Source organism: Symphalangus syndactylus, chromosome 5 (genome assembly GCF_028878055.3).
Source record: "Symphalangus syndactylus isolate Jambi chromosome 5, NHGRI_mSymSyn1-v2.1_pri, whole genome shotgun sequence".
Lineage (NCBI taxonomy): Eukaryota > Metazoa > Chordata > Mammalia > Primates > Hylobatidae > Symphalangus > Symphalangus syndactylus.
This window is the reverse complement of record NC_072427.2, coordinates 137,034,561-137,055,210: the sequence shown is the minus strand read 5'-3', so window position 1 is coordinate 137,055,210 and position 20,650 is coordinate 137,034,561. Positions and strand designations below refer to the sequence as shown.

Here is a 20,650-nt window from a genome sequence, read left to right as displayed (position 1 = left end):
TTGGCCTCCCAAAGTGCTGGGATTACAGATGTAAGCCACCATGTCTGTGAAGTTATTTTAAATGTATTAATATTCAGGCTGTGCAAAGGTGCTGGAGATTAGGCATGCTCAGGCACGTACTGCTGGCTGACACAGGCAGAGCCCCTGACCAATAGTAGCTTCAGTAGGCTGGGACTACGTGTGGGCAATGGGCCTAGCAGGTCACATTCCTTCTGAACCCTCTCTTCTCAGTTGATTCTCAGGACAACCCCACAGAGTAGGAAATAGGACTGGCCTGGTGCAATTCAAGTCAGTAAACTTTTTATGCTTACCCAGATGAATGAGAAGAGGAGGTAACATGCATGATATCTACTTTCAAAAACTTAATTACTTAAACTCTTGAAGAAGGTGGAAGACTTCAAAAAAGAAATGAAATTCTTTTGAGAATTTGGAAAAGTAGATGCATTTCTCAGAAATAGTTCACTGAAAAAATTGTGTATCAGAAAAGAAGGATGAAAATAAAAGGAAATCAACTAGTTATTTTGTTGTTGTTAACAGAAGAATCTCAGGCTCTTTCACACCTAGTCATCTGGATTTTTACAATATCAAGTCAACCCCTCCCCTCCATTATTCTTATGAAAGTCTGGCTGCTATTCCTTTCTCAGTAGGTTCTCTAAAAGAAGCTCTAGAAAGGAAACAAACATTATTATTGGTAGTAGAAGTAAAGTCCTTTGATGGGGTTGTGAGTCTTTACTGTATATAACAGTTCCTTTCTGGCCTGCTATTTAAGCCTCATTACAGAAGATGACCCTGAAATTGAAATATTTCACAATTATTGGTTTCAGTTCCTCAAAACCATTAATGGAGACAATTAATAGATTATCAGAGTTGAATAGAGGTAAATCATTATAATCTTGCTGTATCAGTTATTGCTCTATAACAAACCATTCAAAAACTCAGTGGCTTGCCTGTAATCCCAGCACTTCGGGAGGCCGGGGTGGGTGGATCACGAGGTCGGGAGATCGAGACCATCCTGGCTAGCATGGTGAAACCCCGTCTCTACTAAAAATGCAAAAAACATTAGCTGGGTGTGGTGGTGGGTGCCTGTGTTCCCAGCTACTCGGGAGGCTGAGGCAGGAGAATGGCGTGAACCCGGGAGGCGGAGCTTGCAGTGAGCCGAGAGAGCGCCACTGCACTCCAGCCTGGGCGACAGAGTGAGACTCCATCTCAAAAAAAAAAAAAAAAAAAAAAAAAAAAAAAACTCAGTGGCTTAAAACAATAACTATATATTATTGTGCATACTTTTCATGGGTTGGCTGGGCAGTTTCTCCAGTTTGTTTCTTTCTCTAGTTTCTGTGGGGCCTGCTCTTATCTGAGATCAGCTAGTCAGGTAAGAGGCTTTGCTGATCTTGGCATGGCCCTATCCAGGATAATGGGAATGACTCTTCCTCTAATAGGTTCCAGTTTCATCTGCTAGGCTTAGGCTTGCTGTGATTGATGAAGACAGGCATCCACCCAAGTGACCAGAAGCACCTAAGGGTCTCTTGAGGCCCAGATTCAGAACTGGGACAGTGTCACTTTTACTGCTTTCTCTTGGCCAAAGACAGTCACAAGGTCAGTTCAGATTCAAAAAGTGGAGAAATGGACTCCATCTTTGGATAGGAGGAGTTGCAGACTAATATTGTACAAGGTTGTAGATACAAGGAGAGGTGGAAGATGGAGGCATTTTTGTAATCCATGTAAAGTACATGCTGAAAAAATTACTGAACCCAGCTAAAGTTTAGGTTCTTCAGTCTCAAATATGGGATTACACTTGATCCTGGACACACTGCTGATCATATATGTACTCCTTAGATTATATAGAAATCTATGTGGACATGTGTGCGATGACCCTCTTTATTAAAACTGTTAATTCTTAACTCCTGTAGAATAGCGTTATTACGTTTTTTTCTTTTGATGCCCTGTTTAGTTGGTTTGGTACTTTCACTGGGGCTGTGTCAGTTTAAGGTCCAAAATAGATCTGACTGATTCTGTTTTGGGGGTTGGAGGAAGGTGTCTTAGGTCTCAGTGTGCTTCTGAGAAGTCTTTCAAGTAGATGACCTCCCCTGTTCTGCCCACACCCAAAACCCACTGACCAAGCACTTGCTGTCATGTTACCCTGTTTTGTTTTCCCTGTGGCACTTATCACTGGTTCAAATTCTTGTTCACTTACGTGTTTTTTTTTTCTGCCTTGTGATATGAGCCTCACAAGAGTGGGGACCTCCTCTGACCCTTTTTCCTGCTAAATTCTCACAGTTAAGAATAGTGCCTTTCTGTTCTTAGGAAATGCTCAATAAATATCTGTTGAACATTTGTAATAAATATTTTGTGATAAACAAGTCAGCAGTTTGTTAAAATACAGTGTGTTTAAATGCTATGTCACTGGTGCATTGCAGACACTTGTTGGGTATTTATGGAATCTTGAGAGAGGCCCATGGTCAGTAGGAGCTCAAGGAAAATGAAAGCTTGAAGCCACAAAGGGTTTTTCTAGATTAATCCAGTGAAAGACAGATGAACAGGACAGTTAGGGTATGATAGATTTGTTGAAATGTTGAACTGTTAGACTTCAGGCTGGGAAGGAGGGAAGTAGAGCAAAAAGTGATTTGATAGATTGGGATAGAGATTCTTCCAAGACCAGAGAACTCCCACAGGGAAGTAGTTAAACATGTATGCTGCAGGGTTGGAGGTTTGGTGTTGCAGTGTGATCACTGAAGTCATGATTTTAGATGTGCCAGGTTATGGGTATGACAAGGTTCTGGGATTAAGAGAGTGGATGGCTCAGGTAGTTGAAGGACCTTGGGTGAATGGGGAATAAATATCTGTTCTTTGAGAGAAAGCAGTAGGACAGCTGATGGAGGAAAGTCCTTAACAGACAAGGTACTGAGGTAATGCTTTGAAAAGAGGTTGAGGGTATAGAGGAGTTTGCTGATTATGGAGCACCATTTCCATAGGTAGTTAAATTTGTAAGATAGAGGTGGACTGTAGACTAGGTCAGGGATGGAAAAAACAAAGCCTTGTAGGGTTAATGCCAGGTCAGTAGATGGATTGAGAGAGGAATTGGAGATAAAGTTAATTTGGGCATTGAGAGGTTTGCTGAATTTAGTTTCAGTAGACTCCTAGAGAAAGGTGACCCTGGGACTTACAGACAGAGGCCGTGACTCATTTGGACAAGAGTGGTGGTCAGCCCAGGAATTTCTGGGTTCTGCCTGTGCTCCTTAAAGGGTTTTTGGGTAGGTAGATGGTGAACTCTTAGTAGCTTACATACTAAGCAGATACATAGTCATTAGCAGCTGCCATATTTTCACTATGGTTTTTCAGAATATTTTAAGTATTTTTTTAATTAGAAATGACATTTTCCAAATGTAAACTCTTTAAAGATGGAAAACATTAATGATATATGCAAATACTAAAGGACAGTGATTTAATATAAGTAATACTGTTGTCAAGTCTAAAATTCAAAGATCTAAGCCTGGAACCTGAACTTAAAAAAAAATTCAAGGATCAAGATTTTCAGATTAGCATTTTCTATTTTTTGGTCATACTTTTTTTTTTTTTTTTGAGACGGGGTCTTGCACTGTCATCCAGGCTGGAGTGTAGTGGCACAATCTTGGCTCGTTGCAAGCTCCGCCTCCTGAGTTCATGCCATTCTCCTGCCTCAGCCTCCCAAGTAGCTAGGACTATAGGCGCCTGCCACCACGCCCGGCTAATTTTTTGTACTTTTAGTAGAGACGGGGTTTCAGCGTGTTAGCCAGGATGGTCTCGATCTCCAGACCTTGTGATCCGCCCTCCTTGGCCTCCCAAAGTACTGGGATTACAGGCGTGAGCCACCGCGCCCGGCCACATTTTTTTTACATTGGTGTTAACAGTAGATATTTTAATGTAAATATTTAATCTTTTTTGCTGTTAGTCATTTTGAAAGTTCAAACTGTGTGATGAACCAGACCAAAATTTCATAATCTTTAAACCACAGAGTTGCCTAATAGGCAACAAAGTAAGCAGGACAGCAGTGGAAGATTTTACAAATTCCCAGAAACACCTGGAAATAATTTAGGAAAAGCTTTTGACTCTAGGCTCATAGATAAGAGACTGTACATGAAGAATAATTAATAGCAATTACTTTCTTGTCTAGTCCTTTGGTCAGATTTGTTTCTTTGAAAAGAGCAAGGCAGGTTAAAATAATCTATATAATATAAATTGCCCATGCAATGCAGGTCAGTTTGTTTTATGCAGGTAGCAGTAGTACGAACTTTGGGTCAAATGATATTTTTTATATGCTACTTATATATGATGGTAATAATTAAAATCTTTGAGTATGTGTTGTATTTCTTTCATTATGACAGTTTAATTAAATGCCAAATGAATACAACATTTGTCAGAAATAAGGGAAAATAAGATGAATAAGCACTACACATGATACTCAGCTTAAAATAAGAACTTTTTTTTATGTCAAAGAGCTTCTCTAGGATCTGTAAATAGGAGTGTAATTGAAGTTGTAAAGTACGTGCATTTGATTTTGGGAATTTCTTTGTTTATTATAATCTTTTGTCCATAATATGTGTGGCACATTTACTCTCCTACATTGTAGCTTACCTTCACATTCCAAGAGATCTTTTGATGAACAGAGTTCTTAATTTTAATATAATTATTTGTCAGTCTTCTGTAAATTATCACAGGTATTTTTTTGTTTTTGTTTTTTTTAATTCCTTTCCAGTCCTTTAATCTTTTTCCATTCCAATCCTTACATTTCTTTATATTGCTGGCTAGTATTGCCAGTACAGTGGTAGAAGCGACTACAGCTCTGATATAAAAATGAAGGTTTCTAATTTTTACCACTAAGAATGATATCTGATGAAGATTTTTGGAAGGTATCATTTCCAGGTGAAGAAATTCTCTGTTTCTAGTTTGGTAAGAACTTTTGTTATGAGTTTAAGTATTGAATTTTATCAACTGTTTGTTCTGCATTCATTGAGATTTTTTTTTCTTTTAGTTTGCTTATTCAGTGAATTACATGAATTGCATTAATACTCTTGTTAATGCTAAACCATTAATGGTAAACCCTGCATTGTTGGGATAAAGCCAACTTGGTCATGAAGTACTCTTTCTTCCAAGTTAATGAAGTTTGTACTTTTTAGAGCACTTTTAGGTTCGTGGCAAAATTTAGTAGAAAATGCATAAAGTTCTCTGTTACCCGTACACACACACACAAACCTTTACCCCCTCCCCCACTGTGGACATCTTGCACCACAGTGATACAGTTGTAACAATTGTACCTACATTGTCACATCATTATCACCCAAAGTTCATAGTTTACCTTAGGATTCACTCTTGGTGTTGTGTGTTCATTGAGTTTTGACAAATGTAAATGACACGTATCCACCATCATAGTATCATACAGAATAGTTTCACCCACCTAAAATCATCTGTACATTGTTCTATTGGGTTCATTGGTACTTCGTTTAAGACTTTGATATTTATGATAACAAAGTGAAATTGCCCTGTAATTTTCTTCTCTTGTACTGTCATTGTCTGGTTTTGATAGCAAGGTTGGTCCGGCCTCAGAAAATGAGTTGGAAGGTGTTCCACTTTTTTGTACTCTGGAAGAGTTTGTATGAGATTAGAATCAGTCACCGAGAAAGGGATATTATAGTTTTCAAATGTTGCAATGACTTCTTGTTTTCTCTGTGTACTCTGTCCTTTTATTTTGAATTTATATTATCAGATGCATGTAAGTATAGAATTGTTATGTTCTGTTAAGTGTGGAATATGCCATCAGAATGAAGCCAACATTTTTATCATGAGGGGACCTCTACCTCCAGTAATACTCCGGCCTTATCTGTTTTGTCTGATTTTGCTATATAAAGTTGCTTTTATTTAACATTACCTACTCTAATTTTTTTCACCCTTTTAAAAAATCTGTTTATCCGTATATTTGGATGCGTCTTTTTAAAATAGCACATAATGAATCTTTTTCCAGTTTTATAAACTTTTTTAACTTGTAGTCAACTTATGATTGTTGGTATATTTAGGTTTGTTTATACCTTATTTTGTTCTTTCTTCTCTTCCTTGTTTTCTTGTTGGTTATTTAAAAGATACATAGTTTTAAAATTGTGTGTAACCAAAATACTCAGCAATGGATAGTCAATTTTCCCCTCAATCTTTGACTTACAAGAAATTGGAATAGATTTCAGTAGGTACCACAAATTGAATGAGAAATTATTTGGGAAAATGCCCAATAAAAGGCCTTCATGATTTTGGAAGAAGTAATTGGAATAAAGGTGACTCATCTCTTATTAGTGAGAATGGTTAAATATGCTAATTAAATGCCTTTCACTTTTTCTGTTTACTTGTTTGTATTCATTGATGGAAGCAGAATGTTTGGTGTGTCTTTTAGATTTAAAAACTGGAATCTACTAGTAACATTTATATTGGCCTTTTTGTGATTTAAAATATAGTGTTATCTTTTATAAAGGCATCAGACCACACTGAGTGCCTTCTGATTACAGTCCGTGAGTCTCGTGAGTACAGAGAAATGATAGGCTTTGCCCTGAAGGATTTCATATGCCCCAGCAATGTCTAATGATGTTAAGTTAAAGCCGGATAAGATTGAGAAACCTTTCTGTATGTGTCAGTATTAGGTCAAACCTCTGGGTTCACACTGGTGGGGCTCAGGCATCAGAAAGAAAATGAGGAAAGGGGTGAGAAGCTATAAGGGAGTCAGAAACGTAGGAAGGAATACTACAGGAGTTGTGCATGTGGAGTAGAGTGCCACTCACAATTTCCTTCGGTTGCCTGTCTTGAAGCAGATTATTCAAAAGACGTACATAGGAATTCTTAGTCTTCATCAGGAAGCTCATTATCACTGGGAAGACCTCACAAGCTCTATGTAAAATAAATATGTTTTTATAATATCAACTGCTTTACCTGGCAAGAAGTAAATTCAGACAATCCTAAACCTGTTTAGACCATGAGGTTACATAAAAACACTCCTATTACATGCTTCTGAATCATGAACTCAAGTCCATTTATTTAGTAAGAAGGAGCCTGCTGGGAATGGAAAAAAGCTAGATTTTTCTATTAAGTCCCCAAACCTTATTTTTTCTTCACATCCCTTTTTTGTATGTGTGCATTTTGCTTAGTCTTTAGTCAGCCATTTCTAGTGCAGTTTGAGGACCTGTGAATTTTTATATAAGCCTAGGAATCATTGGTATTAGGGCTTTAAATGTGACCTATTTTGAATCAAATGGAATCTGTTTTCCTCTGCAGCTGAAGGTAACAGTTTTAAAGTGTGAACCATAGTGTTGGACGTAAAATATTATTAGTCTTTATCTTGAGTTTGTTACTACTTTGCATTAAGATCACAAGGGCCTTCACTTAGGTGACAAGGTTCTTACTATAGATATAATTTTTTTCTCATTATCCTCATAATAAATCAAACACTTGGGGAAGAAGAGTGACCATTTCAGGATTCTGTGGAACTTGAATATGATAATACCTTACTGTCCTGAATATACGCATACCCCTAGAAATAATTTATATCACTGACTCTGAAAACTCATCTGTGGTTGAAGATCTTTTTCTTCAGAGACATTCCTGAAAAGTATACATTGAGTAGCCCCTTTCTCTGTAATAAACAGGCAAACCCAAAAGTTCAGAGAAGGTAATTTTTATAATTGCTACATGTTATTTTTGTTTGCTTTTTGAGAGAATTATTTGTGTTAAAAAGTAGTTTCTGTTTTATAATCTTGCTTTTTGAGCTTTCCTAGATCAGTTATCGTGCAAAGTTCTTATTGCAGGGACCGCCCTGGAGTATGTTCTTGAATTGTTGGGGGTGGTCAAAAGGTTAGGAGCACTTCCTTAATTTGTTTTTTTTCCTTTTTTTTGTTTTTTTTTTTCTCCTTAGGGAGTGACCAAGCCAGTCATTTCTTCTTCTGTGAGACATAAGAGGAAGTAATTAAAGAGGTTTTTATGGAGCAGTGTGAAAAGTTGACTTTTTACTTTAGAAAACTGATTTTATGGAGTATTTCTCAGGTGAAACCCATGTATTATTGGTAAAATTATATACGTATGAGACACTGATTTTTTTTTCATGTTTTATTTTTAGTAAGAAAGGAGGCAAAAGTTCAGTATGCCACTTAAACTAAATGTTTCTAGGATTCAAAATAACATTGATGTTAGTCCCTTTACTGTGATCACCTTACTCTGCTGCTGCTTCTACTTGTCACGTCTGAGACTGTTTCTTAAAATAGAGCTCCCCAGCAGTAATTTTTCATTATATGGCCTCATCGTACATGTATTTGATATGAACTCTGATAAGAGATTATGATGTTGACATCATAAGAATTTCCCTCTTTTACAGAACATGAAAAAGTGCATGCATTTAGGTTAAGCATTGACTATATATTGGGAATGTAGTTAAAAAAAAACTGTACGGGTCCAGCACGGTGGCTCACGCCTGTAATCCCAGCACTTTGGGAGGCCGAGGCAGGTGGGTCACTTGAGATCAGGAGTTAGAGACCAGCCTGGCCAACATGGTGAAAACACATCTCTACTGACAAAAAATACAAAAAAAAAAAAAAATTAGCTGGGCATGATGGCACTCCTGTAATTCCAGCTACTTGGGAGGCTGAGGCAGGAGAATCACTTGAACCCAGGAGCCAGAGTGCAGTGACCTGAGATTGAGCCACTGCACTGTAGCCTGGTGACAGAGTGAGAATCTGTCTCAGAAAAAACCCATATATATGGTTTTTATATCTATATGTACATACACACATACACACACACACACACACACACACACCTGGCCCTTACCCTCATATATGTTATAGTATAAACACAAAACCCTCATGCTGAGTTTAAAATTACAAAGAAGAAGTTTTAAAAATTCAAATAAATGTACTTTTTTGGTTGAGTGGGAAAAGATGAAATTAAACGAATACTTTATGTCAGATAATCTGCCAGGCACTGGGGATATGAAGAGGAAATAAGCAGTCTACAAATTCTTCATGAACTTCATGATTTATTTTGTTGATAGTCATTATTTAGTAATGCAACAAAATTTCTCTAATATCTACCATTTTCTAGGTACGGTTCTAGATGGTAGAGATAACATACTGCATGCTAATAAATGGGTTTTTTTTTTTTAGATTTTAAGAAAAGTTATTTAAATCAGAAACTATTTTTACTGGTTTTAAATTTTTGTCCACTTGTTTTGTGTATTATCTTCTGTTTATGGAACACTTAACTATGTTCCAAGCACTTTGCTGGGTCTTTTATATGCATGTGTCATTTATTGCATACACCATACCAATCTACCCATCAGTTATTGAGCATTTATGTACCTGTCACTGTGCAACCATTTAATCTTGCAAATGAGGACCCTAAACCTTACAGGGCTGGCAGAGCTGGGATTCAAGTTTGAATCAGGTGGGTCGGCATTCTACCCAAAAAGATTTTTTAGCAATTGTGCTTTATGATAAAACTGCCATGTACAATATAAACAATAGGTCATCAGATTATTAAAAATTTACCAGATTGAAAAAGAGGCAATGGAAGATTTAAGTGATGCGTAACTCTGGAATAATTAGTCATCATTTTGTGTAACATATATGGTGTCTTTTATGACAGCTTTTTAAAAAACCTCTACTCATGTCAACTAATACAGCTATTGCCATAAACTTGGATCAAGTTTATAATCAAGTTTTAAAAATTTAAGTTTGGCCGGGCGCGGTGGCTCACGCCTGTAATCCCAGCACTTTGGGAGGCCGAGGTGGGTGGATCACGAGGTCAGGAGATCGAGACCATCCTAGCTAACACAGTGAAACCCCCGTCTCTACTGAAAATACAAAAAATTAGCTGGGCGTGGTGGCAGGTGCCTGTGGTCCCAGCTACTCAGGAGGCTGAGGTAGGAGAATGGTGTGAACCCAGGAGGTGGAGCTTGCAGTGAGCCGAGATTGCACCACTGCACTCCAGCCTGGGCGACAGAGTGAGACTCCGTCTCTAAATAAATAAATAAATAAATAAATAAATAAATAAATAAATAATTTAAGTTTATAAACTTAGATTTAAACTTAGAGTATATCCTACAATCAAGCATCTTGTGTAAAGGTGGCTGTATTATGCTGGTGGCATTGAAAATTGGTAGCTTGAAGAATGTCTACTTTCAGTACATCCGTGGATGTCCTCTTCTTGATTTTTTTTTTTCAGGTTCTGAGCTTCCACTGACTATGATTTTCCATTTAAAAGAACAAAAAAGCACTAGTACCTAAAATTTGCTGTAAAAGACATTTCACCTGCTTTAGTATTACCTCACCGCCATCTGACTGTATCCCTGCCTTTCCTGATTTCTGTGGCTATAGTAGAAATCTTGTGTAGTTTTTGAAGGGTAGAGAACAGACCTGTTTGTAGTTATGATCCAGTGGCATAAGCTGACCTCAGGATATACCAGCTTGCCTTATTAGTGACTTAATTTTCTTACTGTAGTAAATTGGGTGTGATTTTAACTTGTTCATTCTTTGTATATGTATACTTTATTCTGTATATGTATATTTTAACTTGTAAGTGATCAGACATCTCTATCTTCATCTCTGAATTAAAATTAAAATTGTTTAACTCCTGAATAATTCAACTGATGTTATGCAACTTGGAACATAAGACCAGACAAATTACTGAATCTGACATTTCAAATATTTTCTAATGTGTTTTTAACTTTTGCTGGGCACAAATGGAAATTCTCAGCCTCTGTCATAAAAAAAGAGTTTGTTATTGTTTGGTAAGAGAGATTAAAACACAGCTGGGAATGAAGTAGTTAGCCCAGTCTCAAAGACATTAGCCTCCCTCTGTTTATTTCCTCCTGTTTGTATTCCTAGAAGCAAACAGCTGTGCATTCCATTTTATTCTTTATTCCTTTACTGAAAATCTGGATCCCAAAAGAAGTAAATTGGGCATTTAGGCTTAGAAAAGTTGCCTTATCTGTAATTTTTATTGCCCTTTTCAGTTGAAACAATGATGTATTCATAGTCTTAAATATTTTTAAAAATAGTTACCCACAATCTCACCATCAAACATTTTCATATTGTTTACCCATAATATAGATACCATTCAGTAGTCTGCTTTTCTCAGTAGATGATTGCTGTAACATTTTCTTACACATCTACAGACTTATAATTTTAACCTCTGCTGTTCTGTTACTCTGTTTATTCTGTTATTAAATGTTTCATTTAAAATTGTGTACAGTTCACTTAGTTCCAAAATAATATTACTTTCAGGGATGAATAACATACATTTTAAACATTAAAATGTCTTTTCTAAACTGATTAAATGTTTAAATTCTCATAAAGCCGTTTATGCTATACAAATTAGCATAGGTCTGCATGTTTCAGTTCAAAGAATGTCAGGTATAGGTAAATAAAAACTTTTAATTTGAAAAATTGAGATAATTACTCAAAGTATTTGAAGCCCTTAGAGATAGGCAAGGCCTTTAGGAATGCATCAGTGAATTCATTTTTTATGTATATACAGGAATGCATGGTCATACATAATTACGTATAATTGGCAATAGTAAGCTGTTTGTTATAGTAAGTTGATGTGGGTCCTTCAGATGACAATTTGTGGATGGTGGAATTAAGGTGATCTTGTGGTAGAGCATAGTTGGCTTCTGTGATTTATTTGTTGATGGACCCCCATATAGCTCTCATTTTAGTTAACATATTGTTATTTATCTGTCATCCATGGACTTATTTTTACACTGTTAAATCTATTTTTTAGTATGTATTAAGTAAATAACTTTTTATGTTTTAGTTTTTTCTTTTATTTCTCTTAAAATTATTTATTATGACATGTAGTCATAGAATTCTAGTGTTCTTATTTTTAAGATAAAGTTCATGTTATTGAACACTGACAGTCATCTCATCCCATTCCTATCATTTTCTTCATCATCATCATCATCATCATCATCTGTCTTATAGTATGAAATTACACCTTGGGTCATAAATTACTTTCATTCTTTTTTTTTGTTGTTTTTTTGCCACTGTATAAATTTACATTTTATCGTTCTTTCACTGTTTTTAAACCAAAAACTTTTTAACTTTAAGTTGTTATATTGCAACCAGATGGGACATAACAACAATATACTCCGTGAAAAAATATGTTTTTTCTGAATATAAAGGAATATATGCTTCTATTGGGAAACGTAGAATATCACACCAAAAAATATTAATACCTATACTCTGCCACTGTATATGTAACTATTGACATGTATTCTTTCAGTTTCCTTCCTATACATTTATATAATAAGAGAATTGGGACTATAGTTCACACATTCATAACTTGATTCACTTAATGTGCCTTGACTATTTCCTATTAAATATTGATGTACATCTTTTTAGTAATTATGAGAAAAACTATATATATCGATGATAATTCCCCTGCCTTTTCAGCCTTCTTTTGTCAACTACTGATGAAACTTTTTTATATAATAATAACGAGTGCTGTGTCAATGTATGAGTTTTAGATTTTTGACATTTTAGTATTAAATTTTAATTTGTAGGGGTGTAGAGGCTTATAATCTCAATATTGTCCTAAGAATTTTTGTTACTCAAGGATTTTGTGGATAAACATGGAAATAGAATCAATAATAACAGTATTAGTAAAAGCTTACATTTATAAAACAAAAGAGTAGGTTTTGTTTTCATTTAAATCAAAGGATTTATTATGGAAACACTAATCTTTTAATCTTTTATTGAAATGTCCAACACTGTTTTATTTTGTAAATCTGAGTTTTTAGAAGTTCATGTCCCTTCTTAGTAGAGCTATATTAATATTTTAAGTTAGAAATATTCAGATCATTCTCTGAATAAAGGGATTAGAACAATTCTCTGAAGAAAGGGAGTAGGAAAACTTCATGTATTTTTTTTCCCACTCTTTACTTCCATTATTTTAAAGGAAGAGAAAATGAAATGTGCCAGTTGCCCTCACTTGTGCTCCCAAGTGCCTGTTCTCCCTTCCCCCCACAGCTTATTTGAGTTAATCATTGGTTCTTTGCTGGAAAAACACTTCAGTGAATGTCATAAAACTTCCATCTGAATTGGACAAAATACGTTCTCCAAAAATATTAATATCTGATTTATAAGAAAACCCTTTGGGTGTTAAGAACTAACAGACTTACTGGTTAGCTGCTTATTAAAACGCACAATCAGCACCCCTCTCGCGCTCCATCTCCGTGTCTCCACCCCTCATATTTGTGGGCATCCCCACAGAATTCCATTATAATTTACAGCTTCTCAGGTGATCCCAGTGTGCAGCCAACCAAGGGTGCGAACCACCGTTTTAAGCTGATTTAATGATAAAATTTTGCTCAAAGTAAAAACCAAACGTCTATAGATTTAAAATAGGACTTATACTTTCTAGAGTGTGTTGGCCATTCTTGCTCTCTAGGATTAGCAGATACTGAGATATAGATTGAGAAGATACCAGTAAAACCATTTCTAGGAGCAAAAACTTTCTGGCATTGAAAGAAGAGGATTTACTATAACATAACATGTTCTGGGAGATTAACCAAGATTGAGTATGTGGATGCCAACTTCAAAACAGAATTGCGAATATTCTTTCCTTCAGGGGAAAGAAGTATAATCTTGATTATATTCAAATTAGATGTTTCTTTTTAAAGTGGGTATCTGCAATAACTGTAATTTGATATGAAATATCTAAATTCTATTGGTGACATATCAGAGATACTGCTAATACAAGTGTGGCTTGTTGCATGCATCCATAATGGAAGGAAATGCTAAATTTTAGAGAATAGTGAAGATAAAGGAAAATTTATTTTCTACCCAACTTAGTGAGTTTTCTGAATTCATCTCTAGACTCCTTTGTTTCCTCTGGATTCCATGGAATACTAGGTTTATGTATGTTAGGGGCTGTCTTCATCTAAAAATTATTTATTTCAGTGGATAGTAGAGATAACACTGAAATAATGTGCCTTCCCCCAATGAAGTATACATGTAAACATAGAAGGCAGGCAAAGATTGTCATATGTATTAAATGATTAAGAATTTTTAGGGTTCAGTCAGAAGCTGTTTTGCACATCAACAAATATTTATCGGGTGCTTTTTATGCTAGGTACTGATCTGGCTAATTTTACATACGTTATCTAATTTCAGATATTCTCTATTTTATGGGTAGCATTTACCTTATACCCTTTAAAAAAGACATGTGAAATGGTTGACAAATTAAAGCACAATGAAAATAAGATATAAATGAAATCAGAAGTAAGTTAGATTTAAAAAGAAAAAGCGGGGGGGCAGAGAGCCTGTTGTCCACTACAGACACAGGCCATCTTTCTTTTTAATGAACTTCAACGACTTTATTGAACAAAGATAACCTAATGAACATTAAATTGATATCGAACAAGTCATTCAATCTCCCTGTTTCTCAGTTTGCTCATAGGCTCTGGCAGCTAAGTGCCCTGTCTACCTAAGAGCGTTGTTGTCAGGACTAATGAGACAATGAAAGTAAAGTGGTATAATTATGGGCGGTGATGGTGGTGGTAGAAAGTAACTCACAATATTTAAAGTGTGTGAGGTGTGGCTAACACAACTAAATCTAAGACAGAATTTTACAGTAGGCTAGGACTCTAGACTAATCTGGTGTCTTCATTTTATGCGGAGAAAAAAACCCTAATATTTAGTGCCTTTTAAATGTCAAGAAACATTGCTGGCTCTTTTTATATATTGTCTCCTTCAATACTTAAAATAATTTGACAAAGGTAGGTATTGTACATTGTCCCTTCTCCCCTTTAAGCAGATGAGAAACTTAAGACACAAAAAAGTAGCCAGTCCAACATCATGGCTAGTTAACCAGGATCCAGAATTTGAATTCACTTTTTTTTTTGTGATGGAGTCTCACTCTATCGCCCAGGCTGGAGTGCAGTGGCACAATCTTGGCTCACTGCCAACTCCGCCTCCTGGGTTCACACCATTCTCCTGCCTCAGCCTCCGTAGTAGCTGGGACTACAGGCGCCTGCTACCACGCCCGCTAATTCTTTTGTATTTTTAGTAGGGATTTCACTGTGTTAGCCAGGATGGTCTCAATCTCCTGACCTCGTGATCCACCCACCTCAGCCTCCCAAAGTGCTGGGATTACAGATGTGAGCCACCGTGCCCGGCCTGAATTCACTTTCATTTGATCTTTTCTGCCATACTGTGGAGGCCCTGAGAGTCTATTTTGTCTGAGATGAAGGTTATGTACCTTCAAATGTTATCCCCGTTGTCCGTCACTGATGAGTTTCAGTGTCCTGGAAAACTATGTTTAACTTCTTGTTTGTGATTTTATTACTAGTTTTTCAGTGTGGGCTTCCTATGTATCTATCTGTCTCTTTCCTGTTCTCTTGGGAAAAATAAAATAACTCATTTGGGACCATTACAAATTTCTAATTTCCAGATTTCACCTGAGTCCTCAGTAAACACTCAGTGGCTCTTTAAATGGCCACTAACCTCCTAACCACCTCTGTGGAGGTTATACAACTACACCCTTCTCTGTCAGTGGAGAAAAGTTGGCTGACAAGAATGTTCTTTCTCCAGATTTTTCCTTCTACCAACCAAACTCAGAATTTTCTTCCATTTTTACTTCCATTCTTTCGTTTGAAGGGGTAGCCATTATTCTTCTCTCTTGAGAAATTTTTCTTCCCCTTTTACTATTGATTTCCACCCCCTGACCAAGGCTCTTTAGGATGTTACTTGCATAACACTCTTCTCACTTTGTTTTATTTCTTCAAATCAGAAAACTTGCTTGAGCCACCCCCTTTCTGAAAAGGCTTCTTTTAACTTGCCCTCATTCTTGATATTTTCCCCACTTCTTGCTGTCCAGATTTTTTTTTTTTGAGATGGAGTCTCTCTCTGTTGCCCAGGGTGGAGGGCAGTGGTGCAAACTCTACTCACTATAACTTCTGCCTCCCAGGTTCAAGCGATTCTCTTGTTCTCTTGCCTCAACCTCCTGAGTAGCTGGGATTACAGGCGTGTGTCACCACAGCTAATTTTTGTATTTTTAGTAGAGACGGAGTTTCACCATGTTGGCCAAACTGGTCTCAAACTCCTGACCTCAAGTGATCCACTTGCCTCAGCCTCCCAAAGTGCTGGGATTGCAGGCGTGAGCCACTGCTTCTGGCCTTTCCAGATTATTTTTTTAATAGCCAGATTCATTGACACCTTTTGAATGTGGCTGTGATATTAATCTTTCTTTCTTGGCACCATTACCCACCCTTTAAAATCCCCATCTTTACCTGGCTCAGCACTGCTCTTAGTGGAATCTCTCTATGCTTCTCTGAGGACAACTCAGTCTTATCCCTTGGCTCATCTTCTACCTTAAATGCTGGTGGCCTTGCTTGCTTATATCCTTCATGTGTGCTTACTCTCGATATCTGTTCTCCCTGAGTGGCCTTGTTCTGTCAATATATATCATCCACAGCCATAGTTGATACCTCATAAAGTTTTATCCCTGGCTGTCTTCTTTCCCCAGCTTCAAACCCTTTTTTTCCATTTCTACTTGCGGATGTCACAGACTTGTCCATTGAAGATATTCCAAAGTAAACACATTCTTCCTCCCTGCCGTTTTTCCCCACCTCATCTCCTTCATTTTCCCTCTATTTTTTCTCCTCAAAGCAAGCAACCAACTAACCTCGACAAAGCTCACCAAACCAACTAACCTCCCCAAAATAAAACAGCAACAGCAACAGCAAAAATACCCTGTTCTGTCCTTCATGAAGACCCCAGTCTTTGGGACACTCACCCACTCAAATTATGTAGAAGACCTTAAGAGTTAGAGTTTTGGAACTGCTGAAAATTTCTTGATGGGGTGGAGATGACGATCCCACCAGTGGATATATTGCAGGTCTTCAAAGAAGTGCTACGTGATGTTTGGTTTTCCTGTTGAGTAGTCTATAAATGGCTTTGTAAGAAACACACACTGTCTATCCCACGATCACAGCACTATTTATGTCAAGCTTACGCACATGCATCTTTGCAGCTGATACATGCCTGATGCTCAGTAAACATTTGTTGTTTTATTTAGAAACCAAGGATATGAGTACCTCACCTCTTTTCTGTGTAGTCTAGTTTTTTTTTTTTTTAATTTATGAATTACATTTTGGATCAAAAGAATCTTATTTCTGGATAGGAACTTTTTATGTTACAGCATCCTAGACATCATTTTACAGGTTTTTAGAGAGTGTTTATTTAATGAGTTTTAAGTTGGCAGTGATAGGCTCTTTGACATTCAGAGGTGAGGTCTGAAGTACAGAAAAGAGTTAAACTAGAAACCTGTAATACCTGTTCAACCTGTGCTTTAACCAAGACTGGGAAGTTTCTCTGTAGGATTCACTTGGGGGAACTTCCTACACTTAGTAGTTTGTACTGTCATTTATGCTCTAAAACCTCTGTATGTTGGTCAAACTATTCAAATGGCCAGACCACTTTGGGGGTGCAATTTCCTCATAGTTACACAATGAGCAGTTTTGAAGAAGGTTCGCAAAAGGGAAAGTACAGTACATCCTCACTTAATGTTGTCAGTAGGTTCTTAGAAACTTCAACTTTAAGCAAAAGGACATTCAGCAAGTCCTTGAACCTTGTTTTCCTCCTTGTCATTTTGTTACAAGGTTGATGAAAAAAATGGTTTTATTGTACTTCATTTCATTTTATAGATGGCAACTGAGGCAAAAAGAAGGCAGTAACTGCCCAAGGTCAGATAGGCAGTAAGTGATAGAGTTGGGATCTGGCTCCCGAGTCCTGTTCTTCAGTAACATTATGCTGCCTCTCAGAATGTTCTTTTTTTCAATAAACTGTGTGTGGGCTTCTAAAATAGTAACAGTTCTTTATATAAAAGGGGAAAAAAGTTTTAAATTAGAGCAGGGTTGAAGAAAGTTCAACTTAACACTTGACTGAATTTTATCTGACTTTTTCCATGTAATATTGACGTCATTGAAACATATTGTAGTTATTTAAACGCATCGTGGTTCTAAATGTCTTGCATCTAATGTTATATAACTAAATAGCCAAAGATAACAGTGTTACCTCATTATCCCTGCTTTTGCCTCTTTTTATTTGAGTGTCTGTGGCTGTCTTTTCCTATGGGTTCTTTGTGCCCGTACTCATCTTTCACACATTATTGATTATCACGCCTAAGTGATCTGCCACATCCCAAATTTGTCCTTTTATAGCTTACCTGACTAGTGGCTGTGATCCAGGAACTTTCCTCCCTGGCACCTATGCAAAGATCAGTGGCTGCCAGCTCTAAGTTCCGGATCATGATTTCTCTACTCTCTGCAATTTACTAGTTAAGTATCAACTTTCCATGTTTGTAACTATAATAATGTAGATAATGATAAACTGAACTTTAAAGAAAACCCTATGTATTTCACTTTTTCCACCTTCTCTTTGAAAGTAGTAATGACCATGGCAACATAAATTTATTTTTCCCTAACTATGTGAATCATCTGACGTTTGATTTGTCAATCTTTGTGACTCCTATTAATGTATAGTCCACCTTGTATTTGTTTAAATTAAGTTGTCAAATTCCAAATAAGCCATTGGTTTTAAAACTACTAAGTATTATCTTTCTGCTACCAAAAACATAAAAAATTAAAGAAGTCACTAAACATACATTCATCGAGACAGATGATAACTACTCCCTGTAGACTTAACACTTCATTAGCAAACTAATACTCTTCACACACCCATGCCCCACCTTTCCCACCTCATTATTTACCTGTTGTATCTGTTAAGGATTGTTTCCCTTTTTGCAATCCATGCTTTGTATAGATAAGTGAGGAAAGCAATCTCCAGAGTAACCCTGGAGCAGTAGTCTGATCTCAGATTGTTCTGGGAGCTAAGAAGAATAGAGCCAGACAGCAAAAAAGAATGTCAGTTTCAAAAGGGATACTGAACATAGCCTACTTATATGATATATAAAAGTGACATCAGATGCAATCGCTTGTTTGATTTAGGAACCTATGCAGAAAGAAGCCTTGATTTTAATGTTGGCGTCATACTTGCCAACAACACTCTGCAAGTCTTCTGAGGCTTAATTTTTTTTTGTTGTTTGTTTGGTTTTTTTTTTTTTTGCTTTGGAAGCATGGTTGTGGGCAGAGCTGGGATAATTTTGCATGTGCATGATTCTTAGTTACGCTGACAGCTTTCAGGTTTTGAAATCCTATCTCTTCCCTGTTGGTTTGACCTGTGTTATCCACATTTTTTATCTCATTTATTTCATTAATTTCATTCACTCAACCCAAAGATGATTATTTGGCCTCTACTTTGCACTGGGTGGTGTGTTCTTTACTGGGATTTCTTGTTGTGAGTGAACATAGACATGGTCGTTGTACTTATGAAGTCTTCATTTTAGTGGGGCAGGTAGTCATTAAACAGTTGTCATATAAATAAACATAAAATTACAACTATGATCAACTTGGTGAAGGAGAAGAATGCAGTGTCGTAAGATGTCTGCTGGGGAAAGTGACACACCACTTGATATTTTCCTCTTCTGCTTGTCATTGGATGGCTGGAGGTTTTCATAGTTCCCTAAGTCTTCCATAAGGCACCCCTGGTAGTATGTGAATCAGTCTAGTTTCTGTTAGTTGGTAATTCCATATTTAATCACAGCCTGCGTTACTGTTCTAGTCTGAAAGTATGATATGTATATCGGTTAGTGGAGAGACTAAAACTACTTCGTACTGGTTGAGAGCTTCTGTTTGTTCCTATCCCCATCCTGTCCCCGGAAGGAGTTCTTGATTACTTTCAAAACATAGATTTCAAGTCATAAAGTCATGGGTTTTAAGTAGAGATAAACTTCAGCTTGGCTTTAGGATTTAAGCTATTCTTAGATAATCAAAAGGAATCACCTTCTGGCTGCCATTTTGCTGTATTTCTTTTGAGGTATTCTCTTTGGTGGACTTTACGGTTTTGAGATTCTGTTGAAATTCTGTATCTGGATTCAGTTGGTGGAAAAAATATTATGTTTTATGTATAAATAGGCTATTCTAATACAAAATAAAGCTTCAGAGTTTGTATAACCAAAGTGAATTATGTCTTATTTGTACCACAGATGAAACAAATCATTTGTGGCCAATACATTTGTGGAAACCACAAGACCCCAAATTGAAGGCAGGTTATTGCAGTGATTTAAAAAAAAAAAAAAAACAAAGTCAGTAGGAGAAATAAACTTTGATACGATTAGTAGTATTTTTGCCTGTGTTTGAATATTAAATTCACTTAAAATTCTGCACCTTCCCATGCATTCCCCCCTCCCATATATACACCTGCAACACACATATGTGCACATTCTGATTTTCGTAATGCTTTACTACAAATAATAACAGCAATAAGAAAGGGCTCTTCAAATGAGTGTAATAGTAATGGATAATACTGAATTATAAGATTCCTTCTAAGAATGTGTTATGGTCAGAAACACAGTAAAAGGTAAATGAATAATGGTGAAATAATGAGTCAATATACTGGAGGTAACTGGGTGAAGTGAAAAGAGCTGGGCATTGGAACCAGCCAGTCTTAACTTTGAATTCCAGTCCTGATTCTAGCCATATAACCTCTTTGAGTTTCTGTCTCTTTTTCTGTAAAGTGAGCTTAATCAG

The 20,650-nt window shown here is 36.6% G+C and overlaps 1 protein-coding gene across 39 annotated transcripts in view; it reads left to right on the top strand.

The window, feature by feature from the left end:
- The window catches only part of PLEKHA5 (pleckstrin homology domain containing A5), a 253,151-nt gene that overhangs the window by 18,971 nt on the left and 213,530 nt on the right, over positions 1-20,650 (top strand). The window lies entirely within an intron of this gene.